A 19,397-nucleotide genomic window follows, 5' to 3' on the forward strand; every position below is an offset into this window, starting at 1 on the left:
GCAACAATATACTGAAAGGTCAATTATATTGTGCAGCTTATCTCACCACCTGTAGTTATTTAGGTGAAAGTTCCAAAATGCTTGCCTAATATGTCTGTTTATCCAAAAGGAAGTAAAAAGGGAGAGCTAAAGAGATAGCATTGCATCATATTACATGGCAATGCAATGCACAGTTGCTGAAGTTGAACCAAAATGAGCTTGTAATCTGGCTTCTGCAACTTTGAACATGAAAAATCCAATGAGGAGAAGAAAAGCAAAGCCAAAGAGTCCATCCCAAAATCCGACAAACAAGCAAAATGAACAAAAAACATTGAATTCAATTCTTTCTGATTTTAGAAACTGCATTAAAGAAGGGGTGCACCGGTCCTGGAGATACTGCAATACCAGGTCAATGCGTGGAGTGGACAGAGCAAGCTCTTTTTCCATCTCCCTGTTCTAAAAATCCATTTAATATATGGTCCCCAGATAGGGGACGTATCAGATATTAAACTGATAAGAACAGATACTACACTTGATCTTAGCCAAAAGGCCGAGAAGCGATAACCAGAATTGGTTTCAAACTACGGAGCCACCCAAGGATCCTGAAAAGTCCATTTGTGGAGATGAGGTCCTGGACTCCCGTTAAGAAGACATGTTGTCAACCTCTAGATCCCTTACATGCCTGCACTTTTCGGCTTGCTGCTGCTGCAATCCACGCGTTTTAGATCTGCATAACTCCACCTCTTTAAACACAGCACCTTCACCCCCTGCTGTTCCCACCCGCCTCAACACCGTTGGAAGGGAGGAGAACCAATTAAGGCGGGGAGTGGGGTGGAACGAGCAGCTGTCTACCCTTAGCAGGAGGGCTCCTGATTACATACCTCTCCTGCTGCTGCTGCTGCTGGCTGTCCAGCAGCAGACTGAAGGTGGCTGCTGCTGTGCACAGGTATATAAAGGCTCAGAGCCTATTATGACACGCGCAGCCAGCGTTCCATTGCCACATTCCATCTACTGCAGGCAGGATACCTGGCTGGCTGAATGTCGCTGAGAAGCTCACAGAGACCGCCATAAGCAACAGTTTAACAGAATGCCACAGACTAATCAACCAAACTTTTTGGGTTGGGTTCTCTTTTATAGTCTGCAGGCATTAAATGAAAGAAGTCAGTGTTCCAGCAGAAGGAGACAACGTTTCAGAAAAGGCATTGTAGCAAACCAAAAAAGAAATTTTAAGCGCAGCAGAGTAACCAGCGCACATACCTGTTAGCTCAGGTGAGTTTAAAAGGCTGCTGTTGATAACAAGGGCATTTGCTAAATAGATGGTGTGTGTGCAACAATATACTGAAAGGTCAATTATATTGTGCAGCTTATCTCACCACCTGTAGTTATTTAGGTGAAAGCTCCAAAATGCTTGCCTAATATGTCTGTTTATCCAAAAGGAAGTAAAAAGGGAGAGCTAGAAAGATAGCATTGCATCACATTACATGGCAATGCAATGCACAGTTGCTGAAGTTGAACCAAAATGAGCTTGTAATCTGGCTTCTGCAACTTTGAACATGAAAAATCCAATGAGGAGAAGAAAAGCAAAGCCAAAGAGTCCATCCCAAAATCCGACAAACAAGCAAAATGAACAAAAAACATTGAATTCAATTCTTTCTGATTTTAGAAACTGCATTAAAGAAGGGGTGCACCGGTCCTGGAGATACTGCAATACCAGGTCAATGCGTGGAGTGGACAGAGCAAGCTCTTTTTCCATCTCCCTGTTCTAAAAATCCATTTAATATATGGTCCCCAGATAGGGGACGTATCAGATATTAAACTGATAAGAACAGATACTACACTTGATCTTAGCCAAAAGGCCGAGAAGCGATAACCAGAATTGGTTTCAAACTACGGAGCCACCCAAGGATCCTGAAAAGTCCATTTGTGGAGATGAGCTCCTGGACTCCCGTTAAGAAGACATGTTGTCAACCTCTAGATCACTTACATGCCTGCACTTTTCGGCTTGCTGCTGCTGCAATCCACGCATTTTAGATCTGCATAACTCCACCTCTTTAAACACAGCACCTTCACCCCCTGCTGTTCCCACCCGCCTCAACACCGTTGGAAGGGAGGAGAACCAATTAAGGCGGGGGGTGGGGTGGAACGAGCAGCTGTCTACCCTTAGCAGGAGGGCTCCTGATTACATACCTCTCCTGCTGCTGCTGCTGCTGGCTGTCCAGCAGCAGACTGAAGGTGGCTGCTGCTGTGCACAGGTATATAAAGGCTCAGAGCCTATTATGACACGCGCAGCCAGCGTTCCATTGCCACATTCCATCTACTGCAGGCAGGATACCTGGCTGGCTGAATGTCGCTGAGAAGCTCACAGAGACTGCCATAAGCAACAGTTTAACAGAATGCCACAGACTAATCAACCAAACTTTTTGGGTTGGGTTCTCTTTTATAGTCTGCAGGCATTAAATGAAAGAAGTCAGTGTTCCAGCAGAAGGAGACAACGTTTCAGAAAAGGCATTGTAGCAAACCAAAAAAGAAATTTTAAGCGCAGCAGAGTAACCAGCGCACATACCTGTTAGCTCAGGTGAGTTTAAAAGGCTGCTGTTGATAACAAAGGCATTTGCTAAATAGATGGTGTGTGTGCAACAATATACTGAAAGGTCAATTATATTGTGCAGCTTATCTCACCACCTGTAGTTATTTAGGTGAAAGCTCCAAAATGCTTGCCTAATATGTCTGTTTATCCAAAAGGAAGTAAAAAGGGAGAGCTAGAAAGATAGCATTGCATCACATTACATGGCAATGCAATGCACAGTTGCTGAAGTTGAACCAAAATGAGCTTGTAATCTGGCTTCTGCAACTTTGAACATGAAAAATCCAATGAGGAGAAGAAAAGCAAAGCCAAAGAGTCCATCCCAAAATCCGACAAACAAGCAAAATGAACAAAAAACATTGAATTCAATTCTTTCTGATTTTAGAAACTGCATTAAAGAAGGGGTGCACCGGTCCTGGAGATACTGCAATACCAGGTCAATGCGTGGAGTGGACAGAGCAAGCTCTTTTTCCATCTCCCTGTTCTAAAAATCCATTTAATATATGGTCCCCAGATAGGGGACGTATCAGATATTAAACTGATAAGAACAGATACTACACTTGATCTTAGCCAAAAGGCCGAGAAGCGATAACCAGAATTGGTTTCAAACTACGGAGCCACCCAAGGATCCTGAAAAGTCCATTTGTGGAGATGAGCTCCTGGACTCCCGTTAAGAAGACATGTTGTCAACCTCTAGATCCCTTACATGCCTGCACTTTTCGGCTTGCTGCTGCTGCAATCCACGCGTTTTAGATCTGCATAACTCCACCTCTTTAAACACAGCACCTTCACCCCCTGCTGTTCCCACCCGCCTCAACACCGTTGGAAGGGAGGAGAACCAATTAAGGTGGGGGGTGGGGTGGAACGAGCATCTGTCTACCCTTAGCAGGAGGGCTCCTGATTACATACCTCTCCTGCTGCTGCTGCTGCTGGCTGTCCAGCAGCAGACTGAAGGTGGCTGCTGCTGTGCACAGGTATATAAAGGCTCAGAGCCTATTATGACACGCGCAGCCAGCGTCCCATTGCCACATTCCATCTACTGCAGGCAGGATACCTGGCTGGCTGAATGTCGCTGAGAAGCTCACAGAGACCGCCATAAGCAACAGTTTAACAGAATGCCACAGACTAATCAACCAAACTTTTTGGGTTGGGTTCTCTTTTATAGTCTGCAGGCATTAAATGAAAGAAGTCAGTGTTCCAGCAGAAGGAGACAACGTTTCAGAAAAGGCATTGTAGTGACGCGCCCCTGGGCCTGTGTCGCGCTGCGTTGCGCACGCGGGAGCTTACCCGGAGCCGGATCTGTTTAGGGTTGTAGTCTCGTGGCGGTGACCCGGTCCGTGCCCAGGGAGTCAAACTGGACGGCAGTCTGTTAGCGGTAGAAAATGGTTGATGACTACGCCACCCGTTGAATGCAGCCAGGGGGCTGCTGCTGCAGGGCAGACCGCTGAGGCCGGTGGAAGGATGGTGCAGCGTGATAGTATAACCCCCAACGGGAGGGGTATGGCCTCAGGGCAGCCGACGTGGATGATGGGGGTAGCAGGAACCACTCAGAGACGGTATGGTAGCGTTCAGGGTCTTTACTGGTAACAACGATAGACCCTCCCGGAGTACTTGCTAGCGAACGGGGCCTGGTCAGTCCTTGAGCAGATGGGATCTCCCCTGGCCAGGCGTAGTTGTAGGCCTCCCAAGCTGACTGTACTCTTCTGGCTACCTTGCTAGAAGCTGATGTAAGTAGCCCACGTCCCTGAGTGTACCGTGTGGTGCTCACCCGTATGGCCGGTGACTCGGGGCCTTCTAATGGCTTCCGCTCCACGATGGCGGTGCTGGTCCCACGCGTGTGACCGGGCCTTCGGGCTTCTGGGCCAGGGGACCTGAAATCCCCTGCCTGACGGATTCTGCTGCTGGGTAGAAGTTAGTCCCCACAGCCTCGGACTCCGGGTCCGGTAAAGAATCTTCTTAGTCAGGGCGAGCTCTTTAGCTGCCAGCCCCTGACTCCTTGTGACTCTGCTGCTTCCTATGCTGCTCTTGTCTCTACTCTTCCTGGACTCACCAACCCTGCCTCAGCCCCGGGTTTATACAGGGGAAGTTCTTCCCCTCCCAAGGCTGGGCAGGAGGTGTGGCATGCACAGGATCCCTGACCAAAGGACCTCCCACCTGCTCTCAGACGTAATATCTCTATCACTGTGACAACCAGACCCCTGGGGTGTCACACTCCCCCCTAGTGAAATTTAGTACTCCGGGACTAAACACTTTTTAGAAAAATATAACAAGGTATATCAAAGAACAATAAAATACAATAAGGAAACACAATAAGATGGTCACGGATGTCCGCAACCGGGTGCAGTCTTTGAAGAAAAGCAAAGGTGTCCATTTCACCAACACAGGGAGACGTAACCAGGTAGGGGTCTGTCCTACCCCGAGTCCTTAACAGTCTCTAGTCCATCCTGGGTTACGCTCCAACTATATACAAAGGATTCCCGGTAAATCCACCGAAGACTCCTAAAAACAACTAGAAACACAAAATTACACACAAGCAACAATAAACAGGTAAACATTGTAAAACAACTTAAACATTTAGATCCTCCAACGTGCGGGTAACTGGCCTCTAGTGGCCCTAGTGGACCTACGGAGCTGACTGTCTGGCCCTGAACTACAGGGTGTAGGAGCTGTCAAGGGTAAACTGGGCAGCTGTCTACCGGCTCTTTGTCTCACTAGGGGTACGGCAGGCTCACTATAAGCAGAGGGTGGATTCTCCTGTTCCGCTTGGGTGGAGTCTTCTGCCTCCTGGACCGGCTGCTCTTCCAGCTCTACCCGTTGCTCCGTAGGTTCTTGGGATGATGGTTGGAGGAAGGTGAGTACGGGTACCACAACTGCACCATTGACTTGAGTCCAAGACCGAGGGAAGTCCCCGAGCACGGTACTAACCATATCTTCCCTTTCTTCCACGGGTCGATGGTCTTCCTGTTCCTCCTCAGGGTTCCTCAGTTGTTCGGGGCACTTCTTCAGGTGGTCCCGGGATACAATGGCTGTGGTTTCCCCTCCGTCTTTACTGATGGTACAGACCTTCGGGTTCTCGTGGCTTGAGGGCAGTACGGTGTACGGGTCCTTCTCCCACTGGTCGTCCAACTTGTGGAGCCGTCTCTTCCTCTTCAAGACCTGCTCTCCGGGTACCAGGGGAACAGCGGGAGCATACTGGTTGTAAGTCTTCTCTTGTCTTTCCCTAGCCTGACAGAGACTTCGCTCCACGCTCTCCTGTACTTTCCGGTACTGCTGCTGCCTCTCTGTGTCCCAGTCTGTTTCTGGTGAAGTGTCCTCGGGCGTCAGGACTCCCATTTCCAGGTCAACAGGTAACTTACCAGGTCTTGCCCTCATTAGGTAAGCCGGGGTACAGTTGGTGGAACCTACCGGGATGTGGTTGTATAGGTCCACCAGATCGGGCAACTTCTCAGGCCACAGACTGCGTTCTTCCAGGGGCAACGTTTTTAGAAGATCCATTACCACCTGGTTCATTTTCTCACAAAGTCCATTAGTTTGCGGATGGTAGGGTGTCGTCCTTATCTTCCGGCAGCCATACAGATTGCAGAATTCCTGGAAGACCTCCGCTTCAAAGGCAGGTCCCTGGTCCGTCAGCACTTGGTCCGGGTACCCGTGTGGACGGCAAAAGTGCTGCTGGAAGGCTCTAGCTGCTGTTCGAGCCGTTAAGTCCTTGACGGGGACGACAACCAGAAACCGGGAGTAATGATCCACGATGGTTAACGCGTAGACGTAGCCACTTCTGCTGGGGGTCAGTTTTACATGATCCAAGGCTACCAGTTCCAACGGTTGCCGGGTGACGATGGACTGCAGGGGAGTCTTCTGGCTGGCCCGGTCCTTCCTTCTCAGATTGCACGGGCCACAGTCTCTGCACCACTTCTCGATGGTTCCCCTCATGCCTACCCAGTGGAACCGCTCGCGCAGCAGGAACTCCAGCTTTTTCCACCCGAAGTGTCCAGCTCCGTCGTGGTATGCCTCCATCACCATGGCTGCGTCTCTTCGTGGCACCACTACTTGCCAGAGTAGTTCATGCGTCCTGGAGTTAACCATTCTGCGGCACAACTTCCCCTTGTAAAGGAACAGTCGACTCTTCTCTGCCCATAGTTGTTTGGCTTCCTCTGGAGCGTCTGATTCCAGGCTAGCCTCCGGGCGAGTCAGCATCTCCTTCACCAGTCGGACGGCAGGGTCGCTGTCTTGCGTTTCCGCCCAGTTGTAGTGAGGTAAGGGGTTCAACGTAGCAGCCTGCTTACTCCTTACCCGGTGGGAATACTGGATAGTCCCATGACGGTGGAACGCAGGGAGTTCAACTTCTTCCAGTCCCTCCGGATCTTCTCCTCCGTCCGGCAGGTTGGGCATCCTGGACAGGGCGTCCGCGTTGGTATTGGAGCGCCCTGCCCGGTATTTAATTGTGAACTCGTAGTTGGACAGACGGGCCATCCACCTCTGCTCCAGGGCACCGAGTCTTGCCGTGTCCAGGTGTGTCAGCGGGTTGTTATCCGTGTATACGGTGAACCGGGAAGAAGCGAGGTAATGCTTAAAGCGCTCGGTGACTGCCCATACCACGGCCAGGAACTCTAGCTTAAATGAGCTATAATTCTCGGGATTCCTTTCGGTGGGTCGCAGTTTTCGGCTGGCATAGGCGATTACTCGCTCTTTCCTCTGCTGAATCTGGGACAGTACGGCTCCTAGCCCGACGTTACTGGCGTCGGTGTAGAGGATGAAGGGCTGGCTATAGTCCGGATACGCCAAGATTTCATCCCCCGTGAGGGCCATCTTCAGCTGGCGGAAGGACTCTTCCTCTAGCTCTTCCCATTTGAAGGGCGGCTTCTGGTTCTTGGCCTTCCGGGACTGGCCTATCAGGAGGTCCTGCATAGGCGCCGCCTTTTTGGTGAAACCGGGAATAAACCTTCGGTAGTAGCCTACCAACCCTAGGAACTGCCGCACTTCTTTTACGCTGGAAGGGCTTGGCCATCCTTTGATTGCGGTGATCTTATCGGGGTCGGGAGCCACTCCGTCAGCGCTCACCACGTGTCCCAGGTATTGCACCTTTGGTTTCAGGAGGTGACACTTGGAGGGTTTCACCTTTAGGCCGTAACTCGCCAGAGCTTCGAACACCTCCGCCAGGTGTTTCAGGTGGTCCTCATAAGTTTTGGAGTATACGATGACATCGTCCAGGTACAACAGGACCGTCTCGAAGTTTCTGTGGCCCAGACAGCACTCCATTAATCGTTGGAAGGTTCCTGGGGCGTTGCAGAGTCCGAACGGCATGCAGGTGAACTCGCTAAGTCCCATCGGGGTGGTGAATGCGGTCTTCTCCCGGTCCGCCTCTGCTACAGGAACCTGCCAGTACCCGCTAGTGAGATCCAAGGTAGAGAAGAAGTTAGCAGATCTTAAAGCAGCCAATGACTCCTCTATCCTTGGTAAGGGGTACGCATCCTTGTGTGTGATACGGTTGATTTTCCGGTAATCTACACACATCCTCATGGTGTTGTCTTTCTTTTTGACTAAAACTAGTGGGGCTGCCCAGGGGCTACAGCTATCCCGGATTACCCCAGCCTCCTTCATGTCTCTAAGCATCCCCTTGGCGTGTTGGTAATGTGCAGGGGGTACGGGTCGATACCTCTCTTTTATGGGAGGATGATCTCCCGTGGGGATGCGGTGTTCTACCCCCTTGACTCGCCCGAAGTCTAACGGGTGTTTACTAAACACTCTCTCATACTCTTGAACCACCCGATAGACTCCTTGTTTCTGGTGTGAGGGAGTGGAGTCAGTACCCAGATGTAGTTGCTGACACCAGTCCTCCATGTCTTTCTTAGAGCCGTTACCTTCCTCCGGGTGAGATGGAGGCAAGGGTTCCACAGATTGTATAGAATTTTGATTAGTGGTATATAATTTGGCTAGCGTGGCATACCGGGGCAGGTACACTTCCCTCTCCCCGATATTTATTATGCGAACGGGCACCCTCCCATGGCGTACATTGACCACCCCCCGTGCTGTCAAAATGGTGGGCCTACTGTCTGAGTAAACTGGTTCTACCATTGCCTGGTAATCTCTACCTCTCAGACCAATAGCTGCCCGGCACCAAATCATCATTTCACTTTTTGGGGGCATGGCAATAGGAAAAGGGTCACACATTCTTACGCTACCAATCTCACCGCCGGAGAGTTCCACTTGTTGCCGTTGCATCAGTGCCCGGATCTCTTTCTGGAGCACCCGCTGCTCGCCGGAGCTGGCATTCTTGGCAACCTGCTGTAAAAGGAAAATCACCTCTGCAAGACAATTTTCAATTACATTAGTTCCTAGAGTTATTTTTGGGTGACTCTCATGTTTGTCAATATCTACAATGATCAGTCCCTGTGCGGCCAGTTCGACTCTACCAATTTTGATGGTCACCTCTTTAAATCTGATCTGTGGCACGGGCTGACCATTGCTGGCGATGATACTCAAGTCGTCGTCAGGGTAGCGGGTAATATCCGAGTCATTCCAGTACTGCTTGAAGAGCACGTACGGGATGGTGGTGACCTGTGACCCGGTGTCCAGTAGGGCACTCATGGGAATGCCATCCAGTACCACAGGCAAGACTGGACGTCCTCCCACATATCTGTCGCGCCAGTTCGATGGGCCTGGTGATCTTTTTCCTGGGGGTTGGCCCTCTACCCCAGGTTGTGCCCGTTTAAAGAACAGTACCTTTCCATATGTCCGGGTTGATTGCAGCGGCGGCAGATGGGTCGTCCGTCCTCGCTGTATCGGTCACTGGGTCTTCCTCTGGCCGGTGGGGTCCTCCTTGGTCGACGCCACGGGATGTCCTCCGGTCCGGATGCCAGCTGGATCTTCCCTGGAGTGGAAACCTGTAAAGACTGCACAGTTCGGGTTAGCGCAGCAACGCTTTTAGCTAGCTCTTGGACCTGATGGTGTAGGTCTGGAGCCGGGTCATTGTCCAAAGCCTGCGCATCAGCTCCCACAGGCCCTGCTGACAAGGGCGCCGCCTCCTGGTAGTAAGTGGTAGTGGGGCGTCTGTGGGTCACAACGCCACCTGGTGCCGGTTCTCGGAGCACCCGGATGGCTCTGTCCTTGAACTGTGCAAATTCTAGATGAGGGTCCTGTAAGGCCATTGCCCGCAACTGGGTGCGGTGGGCATTGCAATATAAACCCTCTATAAATTGTTCGGTCAACAGCCTGTCCTCGTTTCCCACTCCATTAGGGTCGGTCTGCTTAATGGCCCTCAGGGCCTCTTGTAGGTTGAGTGCATAGTCCCTTATACTCTCATGCGCTCGCTGCTTGCACCCGTAGAATCTAAGTTTAATCTCGGCTGAGGTGCGGGTATCAAAGGTGTCCTTCAGCCGGGTTAGTATCCCTGCGACAGTCTTCCTCCCAGGTGGCCAGGATTTTACTTCCCTTTTGGCTGCCCCAGTTAGTTGGGCCACCAGGATGCTCACTTTTTGCTCTTCTGTGAGGGGGTACACCTGGAAGAGGCTATCCAGCTTTTCTCTAAAGTCATGCAGGGTATGTGACTCCCCTGAGTACTGGGGTAGCCAAGCTGCTCCCGGGATATAGGGCATGGTGAAGGGCATAACTGCAACAGCGGTAGCGCTGGCGGGGGTTGAGGCAGTGGAGCTCTCCTCCGTATCCGACATCTTCCTCCCCCCTAGTGGACCGTGGCCTACCTTGCGATGATCCTGTTCCGTAGGCCGCGGCTCCGCAGTGGATCGTCAGGGTTGAGGACCTTCCGTCGCGCTCCTGTGACGTCGGCGTCTGCTGGGCTCCTTCCAGGACCTTACGCAACGTCCGGACGTGAGGCGGGGCTTCAGTTCTCGCGCGCTTTCGGAGTCCACGCCCCTCTTCTTCCCGCGCGGCGTCCTCAAGATGGCGTCCAATGGCGGGAAAACTCCACGGATGGCAGGAAGAAGGCTGAAGATGGCGCCGGATGGCGGGAAACTTCACCGATGGCGGGAAGAAGGCTGAAGATGGCGCCGGATGGCGGGAATCTTCACCACTGGTAAGTTTGAACAGTCTTTGCTTTTCAGGCACGCAGTACCCGGTGGTTGCGGGCACGTGATCCTGCCGACTACGCCAAAGTTGACGCGCCCCTGGGCCTGTGTCGCGCTGCGTTGCGCACGCGGGAGCTTACCCGGAGCCGGATCTGTTTAGGGTTGTAGTCTCGTGGCGGTGACCCGGTCCGTGCCCAGGGAGTCAAACTGGACGGCAGTCTGTTAGCGGTAGAAAATGGTTGATGACTACGCCACCCGTTGAATGCAGCCAGGGGGCTGCTGCTGCAGGGCAGACCGCTGAGGCCGGTGGAAGGATGGTGCAGCGTGATAGTATAACCCCCAACGGGAGGGGTATGGCCTCAGGGCAGCCGACGTGGATGATGGGGGTAGCAGGAACCACTCAGAGACGGTATGGTAGCGTTCAGGGTCTTTACTGGTAACAACGATAGACCCTCCCGGAGTACTTGCTAGCGAACGGGGCCTGGTCAGTCCTTGAGCAGATGGGATCTCCCCTGGCCAGGCGTAGTTGTAGGCCTCCCAAGCTGACTGTACTCTTCTGGCTACCTTGCTAGAAGCTGATGTAAGTAGCCCACGTCCCTGAGTGTACCGTGTGGTGCTCACCCGTATGGCCGGTGACTCGGGGCCTTCTAATGGCTTCCGCTCCACGATGGCGGTGCTGGTCCCACGCGTGTGACCGGGCCTTCGGGCTTCTGGGCCAGGGGACCTGAAATCCCCTGCCTGACGGATTCTGCTGCTGGGTAGAAGTTAGTCCCCACAGCCTCGGACTCCGGGTCCGGTAAAGAATCTTCTTAGTCAGGGCGAGCTCTTTAGCTGCCAGCCCCTGACTCCTTGTGACTCTGCTGCTTCCTATGCTGCTCTTGTCTCTACTCTTCCTGGACTCACCAACCCTGCCTCAGCCCCGGGTTTATACAGGGGAAGTTCTTCCCCTCCCAAGGCTGGGCAGGAGGTGTGGCATGCACAGGATCCCTGACCAAAGGACCTCCCACCTGCTCTCAGACGTAATATCTCTATCACTGTGACAACCAGACCCCTGGGGTGTCACACTAGCAAACCAAAAAAGAAATTTTAAGCGCAGCAGAGTAACCAGCGCACATACCTGTTAGCTCAGGTGAGTTTAAAAGGCTGCTGTTGATAACAAGGGCATTTGCTAAATAGATGGTGTGTGTGCAACAATATACTGAAAGGTCAATTATATTGTGCAGCTTATCTCACCACCTGTAGTTATTTAGGTGAAAGCTCCAAAATGCTTGCCTAATATGTCTGTTTATCCAAAAGGAAGTAAAAAGGGAGAGCTAGAAAGATAGCATTGCATCACATTACATGGCAATGCAATGCACAGTTGCTGAAGTTGAACCAAAATGAGCTTGTAATCTGGCTTCTGCAACTTTGAACATGAAAAATCCAATGAGGAGAAGAAAAGCAAAGCCAAAGAGTCCATCCCAAAATCCGACAAACAAGCAAAATGAACAAAAAACATTGAATTCAATTCTTTCTGATTTTAGAAACTGCATTAAAGAAGGGGTGCACCGGTCCTGGAGATACTGCAATACCAGGTCAATGCGTGGAGTGGACAGAGCAAGCTCTTTTTCCATCTCCCTGTTCTAAAAATCCATTTAATATATGGTCCCCAGATAGGGGACGTATCAGATATTAAACTGATAAGAACAGATAAGGTTTCAACGCAATTTTATTGATTCAAAAGTATATTTACAAAGGTTTTAAAAAAGAACATTTATAACATTACAATAAAATGATAAAACATGATAATAATCAATTCAAGTTTTTTGTAAAAACACAATTTACCATCATAAAACCATTGTAACAATTAAGAAAATCATAATTACAGATGTACTTGGGTTTATTTAATTACCACTAATTGTGTTCCATAATTGTACACACCACATAGAAGCCGCTTCTTTTGCTCCATACAGTTTTTTATCTCTGAGATAGTAAATATACATTTCACTTAAAGCAATTTTTATACAGTCTGTTGAATCAATATGATCATGTTTGAAGAGTAAAATATTTCTAACTTTCCACATGGCATTTTTAAAACAATTAATAATAATCCAGGCAACTCGGAATTGTTTAAAATTTGGACACTTAAAAAGACCATAAAAGACATAAAAGTGATTAAAATCTTTCAGGCCACATGCCCATTTTAAAAGTGGGCCTACCTTTCTCCAAACCTCCTGTGCAAAAGGACAATTCCAAAAGAGATGCAATACAGACTCACTTTCCCCGCATATATCTCTTGGACATTTGGCTCTCGCCACCAGCCCCCGCCTATGTTGAAACTCACGGGTAGGGAGGCACTGGTGGACGATAGCCCAGGCAAGGTCCTTGTGTACATTTGCAAGATATTTCCCGTACACATTTCGCCACACCGTTTTGGACCTTGCCTGTGAAAAATTGGAGACAGGAATTGTGTCCTCAGAGTGTCTGCAAGCAATAGATACCTTCCTTTGGTCCCCCAATATATCAGGCTCCAATTCCTGGAGACCTAAAAGTCTGACCGTTTTCTCAAGTATCACATACTGTTTAGGTGGGCACAGGAGCACAGGAGAACTTAAAGGTAGGCTAAACCACCTTTTAAAAATCATTCCTGCTGCATATTTTAAAAAATAACTAAAAATGCCATCAGATTTAAAAACCTTAAAACAGAAGCAGAAATACTTTATATGGAAAAAGGTAAAAAAATTGGGTACATCTTTACCTCCATTAGATTTACATTTGTACATCAGATCTCTTTTTAACTTTTCCATTTTTGAACCCCATAAAAACATAAAAACAATTCTTGTTACTTTCTTGATTTGTAAATTGGAAGGGGGAAACACCATTGCAACATACAACATAATGGGAATTAAAACGGCTTTAATAATTAAAATTTTACCTTCCATACTAAGGTTCCTTAAATTCCACAATGAGATCTTTTTTTCAATTTTATCCATTGCAGAGTCCCAGTTAGGGTCCCCCTCATTGTCTTGGTTAAAAATAATTCCTAAAATTTTTATGTGATTTTTCTGTATCACTATCCCAGGGGTCAAAGAGGAGTCCCATCCCCCCACATTAAAACAGTCACATTTATCTATATTTAATTTAAAACCTGAGGCTTCACAGAAAAATTGTGTGTTTCTCAATACCCTCCTCAGAGATGTGGAATCTGGACATAGTATGGTAACATCATCCATGTAACTTAGGGCTTTAAGTTGCATACCCCTACTCCCGGGAATAGGTACCCCTTTAATTACTTTATCTTTTCTCAGTATGGTTAATAGTGGTTCCATAACACAGATAAAGAGCAGTGGTGAGAGAGGGCACCCTTGTTTCACCCCTGATAATAGAGGAACCCCCTTCGTTAAAAACCCATTTACAGAAATTTGACTAAAACAAGAATGATATAAAAGCATAATGCGGGTTAAAATTTTCTCTGGAAACGCCATTTTTTTAAGAACCATAAAAAGAAATTCATGCGATACCCTGTCAAAAGCTTTTTCAAAGTCTAAGGATAAAATAGCAAGGTTTTGACTTCTCTCTTTTGAATACCATATGGTATCCCTAATTATGTTGAGGGACTCAGCTATGGTTCTTCCGGGAACACCACATACCTGGTTAGGGTGAATTAATTTGGCTATAAAGGGTTTTAAACGGACTGCAATAATTTTAGCTAAAATTTTATAATCAAGGTTTAAAAGCGTAATAGGCCGCCAGTTTTTAAGTTGGCTCCTATCCCCTTTTTTATATATTAAAGATACCAGACCTCTCCTCCAAGATGGGGGTAATTTATTAGTATTAAAAGCTTCTTTAAACAATAAAAACATATCGTTCTTTAAAATTCCCCAAAAAGTCAGATAAAACTCAATCGGTAGACCGTCTTCCCCAGGGGCTTTCCCACTGGAGAAACTTTTAAAAATCTGTAAAAGTTCCTCACTGGTGAGATCCCTAGATAAAATACCCTGGTCTAAAATATCTAACTTAAAATCAAGGGAATTAATAGCATACTCTAAAAAGGATGGATCTATAACTTTAGTGTTAAAAAGAAGTTGATAAAAATTAAAAGCTTTTCCTAACATACCCTTAATATCATTTTCACCTTCAAGATTTAGGATTGCGTCCCTCCTCCCCATTACCTTTTTGAAGAAGAATCGGGAGCATTTCTCTCCTTCCTCCAGGTGCTGTACATGGGAGTTAAAAATTATTTGTTTTCCTTTTTCATTAAGAGCATTTTTTATTTCAGACTTAAGATTTGCAATATCATCATCCACATCAATACCAACTTCTTTTAGTTTAAAGAGTACTTGTAATCTCATATTAAAAACATAAAACCACTGCTTTTTCTTTTTTGCTTTCATTTTCCCTGCCTTAATAAAAAATAATTTAATCATAGGTTTAATGCTCTCCCACCAATCCAGCATCGAGGCGCGGGGGTCTCTCTTTGATTGCCAGCACTGGTAGGCCTGCACAAACCTCTTTTGAATATCAATATCCTCTAGGAGAGTTGTATTTAATCTCCATGGGCCTCTTGAGGTATTTTGTTCCCCTGCTAACTCTAAAAACACAGATAAAACTTTATGATCAGAGAATAAATTAGATAAAAGAAAACATTTACAAGGTTTAAAGGCAGTAGAAGCAAATATGAAATCAATTCTAGAAGAAACTCTTCCATTGGACCATGTAACACCTGGATCCGCCGGCAAGAGCTCCTTCCAGCAGTCCTGCAATCTAAAATCATCAATTAAACTTTTCAACAAATAGGAGGTACGGTCTTTACGATTCACATCCCCACCCTGCCGGGATTCCCCATCACGTAAACAATTAAAATCTCCTCCCACTAGCAGGGGGGTTGACCCAACACAAAATAATGGCAATATTTCAAGTAAATCCGCCCTTTCCTGCTTCCCAGGAGGAGCGTACACATTTAATAAACGTAAAGAAAGTCCATTAAAAACAAGATGTATTAAAATAGCTCTGCCAGGTATAATTTCAGTCACAGATTGAATGATGGTAGAATGTCCACGGCAAAGTAGTCCAACTCCGGCAGCACGACAGTCATTAGCACCGGACCACACAGAAGCGCCCAGTTTCCAGTCTTCTTTTAAGTCCTTATAATTTAAATTACTCTGTATACCACATTCTTGTAGAAAGCAGAAATCAAAGTCCAATGTCTCTAAATAAGAAAATAAAGCAGCCCTACGTGTAGGGCTCTTTAGGGACCTCACATTTAGTGAGGAGATTTTAAGAGGAACAGACATTAAGAAGAATCAGGATCTGAAGATGGGAAGAAGTCAATACACGGCACCTCCTCCTCCGCATCTCCAGGGGTCAGGATTTGTTTAATATTACTGGGATCTGAAGCAGGCAAAAAGGCATCATCCACTTTTGGCTCCTCATCTGGACCTCGACATCCGTGTTTTCTTTGGATAACAGGTTGCTTTACGTCCTCCCGTTGCCTTTTCAGAGGCTGGGAGCTGTCCATCTTTTCCAAGTCCTGTGCATCTGCAGTCCTCATGGCGGTCTGGTCTATGGAACGGGTGTCATCCCTCTGGGTCGTCTTGTCCTCTGGTCTGGTCACGGAACTACTGCGACTTCTGGTTCGAGGACCAGGGCTCGACTGGGTCTTAGCCGGGTCCTTTTTACTTCGCGCCCAAGAGGTCTCTCTTTCCGACACACTGGTTGATCGATTAAGGAGCGTACCCTTTTTGCCCTTACCCAAGATCACCGATGATGGTGTGGCGAATCTGGGTGCTTGCTTAATCGGGGTACTAGAGGTCTCCTCAGTTCCACATAATGCCGGTGGTGCATTCATGCTGGATGAGGACCCTTCCTCTTGACTCTGAGATACGGCAACATCTAGAGCCAGAACATCGATCAATTCCACAGAGAGTGAACCCTCGGTTAATCTTATGGAGCCCCTACGACCGTCCTTCTGTGGAACTACCAGCGGGCCCTCTGGCGGAGCCGTTGAAGGATTTGGTCCGGACCCGTCAGCGTGCGCCAACCCAGGTCCAGGGGCAGGTGTAGTAATACTCCCTCCGAAGTATTCTTGGATAGTCAGTTGACCTGACTTAAACATGTCATATGTTTTTGACTTTTTGCTCGGACAATTCCTGAAGGCGTGACCTGCCTTCCCACATAGGTTACATATGATCTCAGAGTCACACGTAGCGGAGGTGTGCCCACTCTTACCGCACTTGTTGCAAAAGACTACATGAGCCCTTGTACAATTTTCTCGTGTATGCCCATATTCATGACAATTCCGGCATTGAAGGGGCATTCCTGGGTAGCGTAGGAATCCCCTGACATTACCAATGGCAAAATTAGCAGGCGGGTGGCGAAGACCACCAATGCCGCTCTGATCTGGATGGAACTTCACCAGGTATTTCCTCTTCCCATTCCAGAAGCGCTGGGAGTTGAGGATATCATGTGAGAAGCGCACTGACTTGCAGTAACGCTTCAAAAAGGTTTCGATATCGCCCTCAGAGACGAATGGGCTGTACATGAAGATCACCAAGGGTACTTCCTCTTCACCGTACAGGAAGTCAAAGCTCAGCCCGTTCAGTCTCTCATCGTCCTTGTCCGCAACCATCAGTGCTGCATGGATATTATCACAGCATGATTTAGCCATAAAGGAAATGGTATATCGCCCACGGAATTCCTGATCGTAAAGACACAGGATCTTATCTCGCTCCAGGTGGAAGAACCCAAGAAGAATCTCATGCACGATGTACTGCAGATTCTTCTCATGGCGCTGGCATTCATCCACCATGATTCTAATGGACTGTCGCAGTGGAGTCTCCCCCACTGCAAATCCAAAAGAAAAAGGCATTTTCGGCCCTCAGGGACTAAGCCCTCCCCCAATAGTAACAAGGGAATGAATCCCACAAAAGCAGGAACAAACCCAAGACCGAGGGAGGGGTACCCCAAGAACTTACACAGCCCACTAAGCGATAAAGCTCAGCAAAGGAAAACGCCCTTATTTCCTCGGGTCGCCCCGAAGACAAGACGCGATCGCTCCCCGTTGTCCGGGGACTAAGCCGACCTGCCAATAGCTGCAAGGGGGTGAAGCTCCCTCCGTTAAGAGAGAGCGATCCCCCAAGGCCAACAAGTCGGGTACCCCAGGCACCTCCTAGCCGAGACCAAGGCAGCAACCGTTAGATCACTACACCTGATCCTAGCCAAAAGGCCGAGAAGCGATAACCAGAATTGGTTTCGAACTACGGAGCCACCCAAGGATCCTGAAGAGTCCATTTGTGGAGATGAGCTCCTGGACTCCCGTTAAGAAGACATGTTTTCAACCTCTAGATCCCTTACATGCCTGCACTTTTCGGCTTGCTGCTGCTGCAATCCACGCGTTTTAGATCTGCATAACTCCACCTCTTTAAACACAGCACCCTCACCCCCTGCTGTTCCCACCCGCCTCAACACCGTTGGAAGGGAGGAGAACCAATTAAGGCGGGGGGTGGGGTGGAACGAGCAGCTGTCTACCCTTAGCAGGAGGCCTGCTGATTACTTACCTCTCCTGCTGCTGCTGGCTGTCCAGCAGCAGACTGAAGGTGGCTGCTGCTGTGCGCAGGTATATAAAAGCTCAGAGCCTATTATGACACGCGCAGCCAGCGTTTCATTGCCACATTCCATCTACTGCAGGCAGGATACCTGGCTGGCTGAATGTCGCTGAGAAGCTCACAGAGACCGCCATAAGCAACAGTTTAACAGAATGCCACAGACTAATCAACCAAACTTTTTGGGTTGGGTTCTCTTTTAGAGTCTGCAGGCATTAATTGAAAGAAGTCAGTGTTCCAGCAGAGGGAGACAACGTTTCAGAAAAGGCATTGTAGCAAACCAAAAAAGAAATTTTAAGCGCAGCAGAGTAACCAGCGCACATACCTGTTAGCTCAGGTGAGTTTAAAAGGCTGCTGTTGATAACAAGGGCATTTGCTAAATAGATGGTGTGTGTGCAACAATATACTGAAAGGTCAATTATATTGTGCAGCTTATCTCACCACCTGTAGTTATTTAGGTGAAAGCTCCAAAATGCTTGCCTAATATGTCTGTTTATCCAAAAGGAAGTAAAGAGGGAGAGCTAGAAAGATAGCATTGCGTTACATTACATGGCAATGCAATGCACAGTTGCTGAAGTTGAACCAAAATGAGCTTGTCATCTGGCTTCTGCAACTTTGAACATGAAAAATCCAATGAGGAGAAGAAAAGCAAAGCTAAAGAGTCCATCCCAAAATCCGACAAACAAGCAAAATGAACAAAAAACATTGAATTCAATACTTTCTGATTTTAGAAACTGCATTAAAGAAGGGGTGCACCGGTCCTGGAGATACTGCAATACCAGGTCAATGCGTGGAGTGGACAGAGCAAGCTCTTTTTCCATCTCCCTGTTCTAAAAATCCATTTAATATATGGTCCCCACATAGGGGACGTATCAGATATTAAACTGATAAGAACAGATACTACACTTGATCTTAGCCAAAAGGCCGAGAAGCGATAACCAGAATTGGTTTCGAACTACGGAGCCACCCAAGGATCCTGAAGAGTCCATTTGTGGAGATGAGCTCCTGGACTCCCGTTAAGAAGACATGTTGTCAACCTCTAGATCCCTTACATGCCTGCACTTTTCGGCTTGCTGCTGCTGCAATCCACGCGTTTTAGATCTGCATAACTCCACCTCTTTAAACACAGCACCCTCACCCCCTGCTGTTCCCACCCGCCTCAACACCGTTGGAAGGGAGGAGGACCAATTAAGGCGGGGGGTGGGGTGGAACGAGCAGCTGTCTACCCTTAGC

The 19,397-nt window shown here is 48.2% G+C and overlaps 5 non-coding genes across 5 annotated transcripts; all 5 read right to left on the minus strand.

Moving 5' to 3' along the window:
• Window positions 1-350: 350 nt before the first annotated feature.
• LOC141229883 (U2 spliceosomal RNA) lies at window positions 351-541 on the minus strand. Its single transcript, XR_012296502.1, has one exon. It is a non-coding gene; the product is annotated as a U2 spliceosomal RNA (small nuclear RNA).
• Window positions 542-1,656: 1,115 nt separating this feature from the next.
• LOC141229884 (U2 spliceosomal RNA) lies at window positions 1,657-1,847 on the minus strand. The gene has a single exon (XR_012296503.1). It is a non-coding gene; the product is annotated as a U2 spliceosomal RNA (small nuclear RNA).
• Window positions 1,848-2,962: 1,115 nt separating this feature from the next.
• LOC141229886 (U2 spliceosomal RNA) lies at window positions 2,963-3,153 on the minus strand. The gene has a single exon (XR_012296505.1). It is a non-coding gene; the product is annotated as a U2 spliceosomal RNA (small nuclear RNA).
• An 8,968-nt stretch (window positions 3,154-12,121) lies between these two features.
• Window positions 12,122-12,310, minus strand: LOC141229964 (U2 spliceosomal RNA). The gene has a single exon (XR_012296578.1). It is a non-coding gene; the product is annotated as a U2 spliceosomal RNA (small nuclear RNA).
• A 6,599-nt stretch (window positions 12,311-18,909) lies between these two features.
• On the minus strand, window positions 18,910-19,100 carry LOC141229900 (U2 spliceosomal RNA). Its single transcript, XR_012296518.1, has one exon. It is a non-coding gene; the product is annotated as a U2 spliceosomal RNA (small nuclear RNA).
• Window positions 19,101-19,397: the final 297 nt, after the last annotated feature.

The sequence above is a fragment of the Phyllobates terribilis genome, unplaced genomic scaffold, assembly GCF_046119375.1.
Source record: "Phyllobates terribilis strain yellow unplaced genomic scaffold, ASM4611937v1 Scaffold_488__1_contigs__length_1352022, whole genome shotgun sequence".
NCBI classification, from domain to species: Eukaryota; Metazoa; Chordata; class Amphibia; order Anura; family Dendrobatidae; genus Phyllobates; species Phyllobates terribilis.